Raw genomic sequence first — 6,191 nt, 5'->3', positions numbered from 1 at the left:
AGGCCAGCATTGTTAGAATGTTCCTCCTAATGACTGAGCCTGAACTTGCCTTCCCATAACTTTAACCCCATGGTCGAGGTCTGCCTCTGAGCCACAGAGAATGAGAGCACTTCCTGTTCTCCTCACTCCGTCGAGTCCCCAGAGCAAAGGAGGGGCAGTAGAATGCCTGAGGGGAGGCCCCCGCTATGGTCCTCTGAAGCAAGGCCCGAAAGAATGGCGGAGTCGTGTGTCAGCTCCAGCCTCCCTGTAGTTGGCCAGGCCCTTCAGACAAAGTGAAGCCCCAGAGTTTCCTGCCTGACAAGGACCCATCTGCCTGGAATGACCCTCTGCTGCCTAGAAAACACCACTGGTCTTTTAAGACCCAGCTCAACCACTCTTCTGGGAGCCTTTGCTGATTCTCCAGGTGGGAGTGATCCCTCCTTTCTCCCCTGGGTTCTCACTAAGAGCCCCCTCCCCCTCCCCCTCCCATCCCCCATAGAGACATCTCTTCCGGCCATGATGCTCAGGAGCTCTCATTAGTCCCCAGTCTTTAGGGCAGAGACGGCATCTCATTCATTCTGTCCCAGTGGCTGGCTTAGGGAACCTCCGTGCACGTTAGTCCCAGGGACAGAGGAACTACCCCAGAAGACAAACAGAATGACCCCTCTCTGAGCCCCACCCACCATGTGCCAGTTTGCATGATGAGGGTCTACACACAGAAGCGGGAGAGGGCATGGAAAGGGCCAGGCGGTCAGTGGTCTCCACCTCCTCTAATCCTATCCTTTTCATGAGCTGTCCCGCTGGCAGGTGTGGCCGGCCCATCTCGCTTCATGCATAGGACTATGTCTTTGCAACCCTTTATTTTGCCCAGAGGCTCAGCATCAGAGCCAGAAGAGGCCCTTTCCCTGTGAGAGGTCCCTAGTGAAGATCTTCTAATAATGTGAGATGAAGCCAAGCAGATTCCTGCCCCGCCCCCCGACAGTATTATAAGAAGGAATACCCAAGGGAGCTTCGTGATGATCCTATTACTGTAAATGATGGCTTGAATCCACCATCAGATTTGGTATTACCATATAATCATTTCTGTAAAAGGCTTCAGAATCATCATTAGCACGGGGAGCAAATTAAATGACATGCCAGCAGGGATTTTACTACGGCTAAACTAAAATGAAATTAAACTAAAAAAAAATGATACAAAATTTGCATTACAATGATCACACCTGCTCACAGAGCCAAGAAGGATGACAGAATCAGAAGAATCAGAGAATCTATTTCTGTCCTGTATTTACGCTTTGGTTTTTTTGTTTGTTTGTTTGTTTTTGTTTTTATTTTTATTTTTTAGATTACACATATGAGCAATCTCATATGGTATTTTTCTTTCTCTTTCTGGCTTACTTCACTTAGAATGACATTCTCCAGGAGCATCCATGTTGCTGCAAATAGACTCATAGACATAGAATACAGACTTGTGGTTGCCACGGGGGCGGAGGGTGGGAAGGGATAGACTGGGATTTCAAAATTGTAGAATAGATAAACAAGATTATACTGTATAGCACAGGGAAATATACACAAAATCTTACGGTAGCTCACAGAGAAAAAAATGTGACAATGAGTGTGTATATGTCCATGTATGACTGAAAAATTGTGCTGAACACTGGAATTTGACACAATATTGTAAAATGATTATAAATCAATAAAAAAAATGTTAAAAAAAAAAAAAAAGAATCAGAGAAGCCCCAGCACCCTGATCTTGGATCTTGCCTCTCTAGAGAACATGTCAATTTGCATTCAGCGACCAAGACAGTTGGTGAGATTCTCCGAAAGGTCCACTTAACCAGTAGCTGAGCTGTTCTTCGAAATGCAAGATGGGACTTCTTACTGGTGCAGAAACCCCTGCATGTCATTTGGTCTCTGAGGTTATGATTCACATAGTGCCCCTTCCCAGGGCCCTTCCTGAGATATAAAAAGGGAGTTACGGATCTGGTTTAACACCAGCTCTTCACTGGCTCACTGTGTGATCTTGAGCAAGTCCCTCTTTTACTCTGGGTGTCAGCTTCTTTGTCTATAGGATGATATGGGATATGGTTTGACTAGATATTTTATAATGGATCTTTAATAAAATGAGAATAATGCTGCTTTCCCTGCTTCTGAGATTTGTTGTCAGATTCAAATGAGTGATACACGTGAAAGCATGTTACAAAGTTACAAATGCTGCCAAAGAGGATGAAGTTTTATAAAGTGCAAACACATATGTGCATAGTAGTACATAAATGTATACATGCCAACTATAACCAACAGATTCATAAACATACTATGTTGGTATATTCATAAATACACCACGATGTTGAGCCGTCATCTCTCTGTGTGTCTACATATTTCAACATCCCTACCTGTCTTCCTTTAGCGAAGGGTCTATGTCTGCAGGAACAGATAACGAGTGGCAGTGTCTACTTGAAAACAGCTTGTAGAATATTAGTGAAGTCGCCAGCTAAATAAATATAGTTTCCTTTTTTTATTCTTCAAATGCATCTTATTTTATTTTTTTCAAAACAACTTTTTATTTATTTATAATGTTGTGTTAGTTCAGCTATATAGCAAAGTGATTCAGATAAATACATATTCTTTTTCAGATACTTTTTCAGATTCTTTTCCAGTATAGGTTATTATAAGATATTGAATATAGTTCCCTGTCCCATAAATAGGTGGAAATGGTAGTTTTTTGTACCTCCCCTCTTCTTTCTTCCTTTCTTTCTTTCTTCCTCTCTTTCTTTCTTTCTTTCTTTCTTTCTTTCTTTCTTTCTTTCTTTCTTTCTTTCTTTCTTTCTTCCTTTCTTTCTTTCTATTTGATATTCACTCTAGATTCCTTCATTTAATGCGTCTATAATGAGACTTAGGTGCAAGGTTATGGGAACACAGTGGGGAATTAAACAGACATGGTCCCTGCCCCACATATTTTACAGTCTAATGAAGAAGACTGATAAAGACAATATATAGATGACTGGACATGGTGAAAAGTGCTGGGAAGGAAAGGGGCATGGAGCTGGGAGGGATCAATTCTAAAGAAGGTGCAGTGGACTGAATGCTGTGTCCTCCCAAATGCATATGCTGAAACCCTAATCCCAACGTGATGGTATTTGGAGGTTGGCCTTGGGAGGTATTATGTTTTGAGGGTGGGGCCCTTGTGAGTGGGATTAGTGCTCTTACAAGATGAGGTCGGAGAGCTAGCTCACTCCCTTTCCACACCCCAGACAAGAGCTGACCAGAACCTGAACAGGCTGGCATCCTGATCTTGCATTTCCAGCCTCTAGAACTGTGGGAAATAAATTTCTGTTGTTATAAGACACCCAGTCTGTGATACTTTGCTATAACCACCCAAACGGACAGAGGCTGTCAGTAAAGGGCTCCCTGAGAGAGGTGAATTTAAAGCTGTCTCCTTAAGAATGGGGAGGAAGCAGCCATGTGACAAGCAGAGGGGGAAAGCATTTCAAACAGAGCAGCAGCAGGTGCCAAGGCCCTGAGGCAGGAAAAAAAAAAAAAAACAGGAACACAGCCCAGGGGCTGGATTGCAGGAAACAAGGTGGAGAGAAGGGTGGGTAAATGGCCTTGGCAGAACTTGTGGGCCATCACAGAGGGCATGCATCTCAGGAAGCTGTAAGCCAGGCACAACCCTCTTTATATTTGAGTAGTATAGTTTTTGGTTCCGTGTGGGAAGTGTGTTGTGGGGAGCCAAGTGAAAAGACAAGAGGATGATTAGCACAAGTGTGGTACCCGGGCTGGGGGCACAGATGCAAGGGTGAATCAAGAGCCTTTCTGACCAGTGGGGTGTGTCGGGGTGAGCAGGAGAGAATAATCAGGATGGTGTCAAAGATTCTGGACTGAGCGCTGGGGGTGGATGATAGATCCAAACGGGGAGAATAGACGAGTTTTGGGGAAACATCAGAGCTCTGCCTTGGATGACTGAAGATGCCTGAGGGACTAGTGAGTGGAATCAGTTAGTGGCAGGTGGGGGTTGTATCAGTCTGATTCAGTCCGGAAAATGGAAACCACACCAGTCATTTTACCAGCGAGAACTCAATACAGGATTGGTTCAACAGATGCTGGAGGACTGAGGACAGAAAAGGGACACTGGGATAACACAGAGGTGGCAACTATCATCACAGGAGCCACTGTCACCCCTGAGACGGGGGGAATGAAGGGAAGAGGTTGGGGTTTACAGAACCAGAGGTTCAGAGGAGGAGCCCTGCTGAGCTGGGACCCAGATCTCTGAGCAAGAGTCACTGCCAGGCTGGTGCTGGTGTCTCTGGCAGTGTTTCAGGGGTCGGTTCTAGGAGTGGAGGGGAAGAAAGCTGAACGCTGATAGCAACGGCCAAACTGCCACAGCCTAGGACGGACCACTGCTGCAGTGATGCCGCCCAGAAGAAGGAGCAAGGCGGAAAGAGGCTCTTTTCTTTTCCCCTCCCAGGCTTCCAGTCTGGGGCTTCCTCTGGTGCCTCTGCTAGCAGAGCCTAGCGGAGCCAGCTGGCCAAAGGAAAAGGGAAGGGAAGGGAAGGGAAAGGAGGGGGGAAAGGAAAGGGAACGCTGTCTGCAGAGCCCCAGCCTCAGCATCAGCGACCAAGACCAGAAAGAAGGGATTGGGGCTGCAAGACACCAGCTTAATACTCGGCAGAGTTATGTAAGAGTAGGACCCAAAGGATAAGCCTGGGCTGGGGACACAAACTCGAGAGTCATCAGTGGATGTGACTCTGTGATTTTTCTAGGACACTCCTGAGATCGATTGTCCCAAACTCAGCTAGGCTCTTCAGGGCAGACCAGAGAGACATGAAGCCAGTTCCTGTCTTCAGTGGCTTCCTGACCACAAGGCCAACCAGAAAGCAGCCGGACACTGAATATAACCCTTTGCCTCTGGAGCTATGGGCCCCCGCCCCTAAGTGAGCATTGGAATCACCTGTGGAGTTTTCTAAAAATACAGATGCCCAGGTGCCACCCTAGAGCTACTGATCAGATTATGAGGCACAGGACCCTGGACATTGCTGTTTTCTAAAAGCCTCTGAGTGATCGTGGGGAACAGCCCTTTCCCAGACCAGCAAGCATTTGGGGCCCACTAGATGGTGGCCTGAGTTGTTGGAAGATGGTTCCTGGCTGTCATAGGACCAGAATGAGCCTTTGAAGAATGGGCAGGAATTGGATAAGGCACAGGCCAGAGGAAAAGCCACCACGAGGATGGCTTGCAAAAGGGCGGGGAGACAGGAATGAAGGAGGAACCGGGCACCGAAAATGCTCATGGTTTGAGTTGTTAAATACTGAGTTTACCATATGCACTGTATCTCACCTTTTTGCTTTGGAAGATAATGAGAAATGGGGTACATGGGAAAATAGGGTATCATTTAAACTAATGGTATCATTTTGACAGCCGCTCTACTCCCAGATAAATAACAGGGTATACACAGGGAATAAAGAGATAAGATGCATCCCAAAGTGGTAGGAGCACTGATACACACAAGTATCCCTATTCTGCCCACTGCCATGTCTTCCTGCTGCAAGCAGCACCAGTACCCAGGCGCACTCACCCAGCTGTGTCACATGCACACACACACTCCACACTCACTGCTTCGGATGTTAGCCATTCCAAGGTCAGTGAAAACTTCCTGAACCAATAGGGACTTGCCTTGAGATGCGAAGGGCTAGATCAAAGAGGCACGGTTCTTAAATGTTCATCAACAGATAAATCGATAAAGTAGATGTGGTATATATGTATAATATATATATATATATATTTTATATATATATATAATATACATACATACAAGGAATAATACTCAGCCATAAAAAAGAAAGGAATAATACCATTTGCAGTAACATGGTTGGACCTAGAGATTATGATACTAAATGAAGTAAGTCAGAAAGAGAAAGAAATATCACATGATATCACTTATATGTGGGATCAAAAAAAATAAGACAAATGAACTCATTTACAAAACAGAAATAGACTCAAAGACGTAGAAAACAAACTTACAGTTACCAAAAGGAAAAGGGGGAGGAAGGATAAATTAGGAGGGGCTGACATGATGGAAGGGATGAGGCGAGATATCTCCCTGTCACTCTGGTTTCCAAATGATCTGTGAAGACATTTTGGGTTGAAATCAAAGGGTTTCTTTGCCAGCAAACCACTGGAAGAGTCACGTTGTGCAGAAATTCTCAGAAAAGCAAATCTG

The 6,191-nt window shown here is 45.3% G+C and overlaps 1 long non-coding RNA gene across 1 annotated transcript in view; it reads right to left on the bottom strand.

Moving 5' to 3' along the window:
• LOC141578666 (uncharacterized) overlaps positions 1-6,191 on the bottom strand; it is a 164,116-nt gene that overhangs the window by 774 nt on the left and 157,151 nt on the right. The window lies entirely within an intron of this gene.

This window comes from Camelus bactrianus, chromosome 1 (assembly GCF_048773025.1).
Source record: "Camelus bactrianus isolate YW-2024 breed Bactrian camel chromosome 1, ASM4877302v1, whole genome shotgun sequence".
NCBI lineage: Eukaryota > Metazoa > Chordata > Mammalia > Artiodactyla > Camelidae > Camelus > Camelus bactrianus.
The sequence above is the reverse complement of the archived record's forward strand: the minus strand, read 5'-3'. Positions and strand labels throughout refer to the sequence as shown.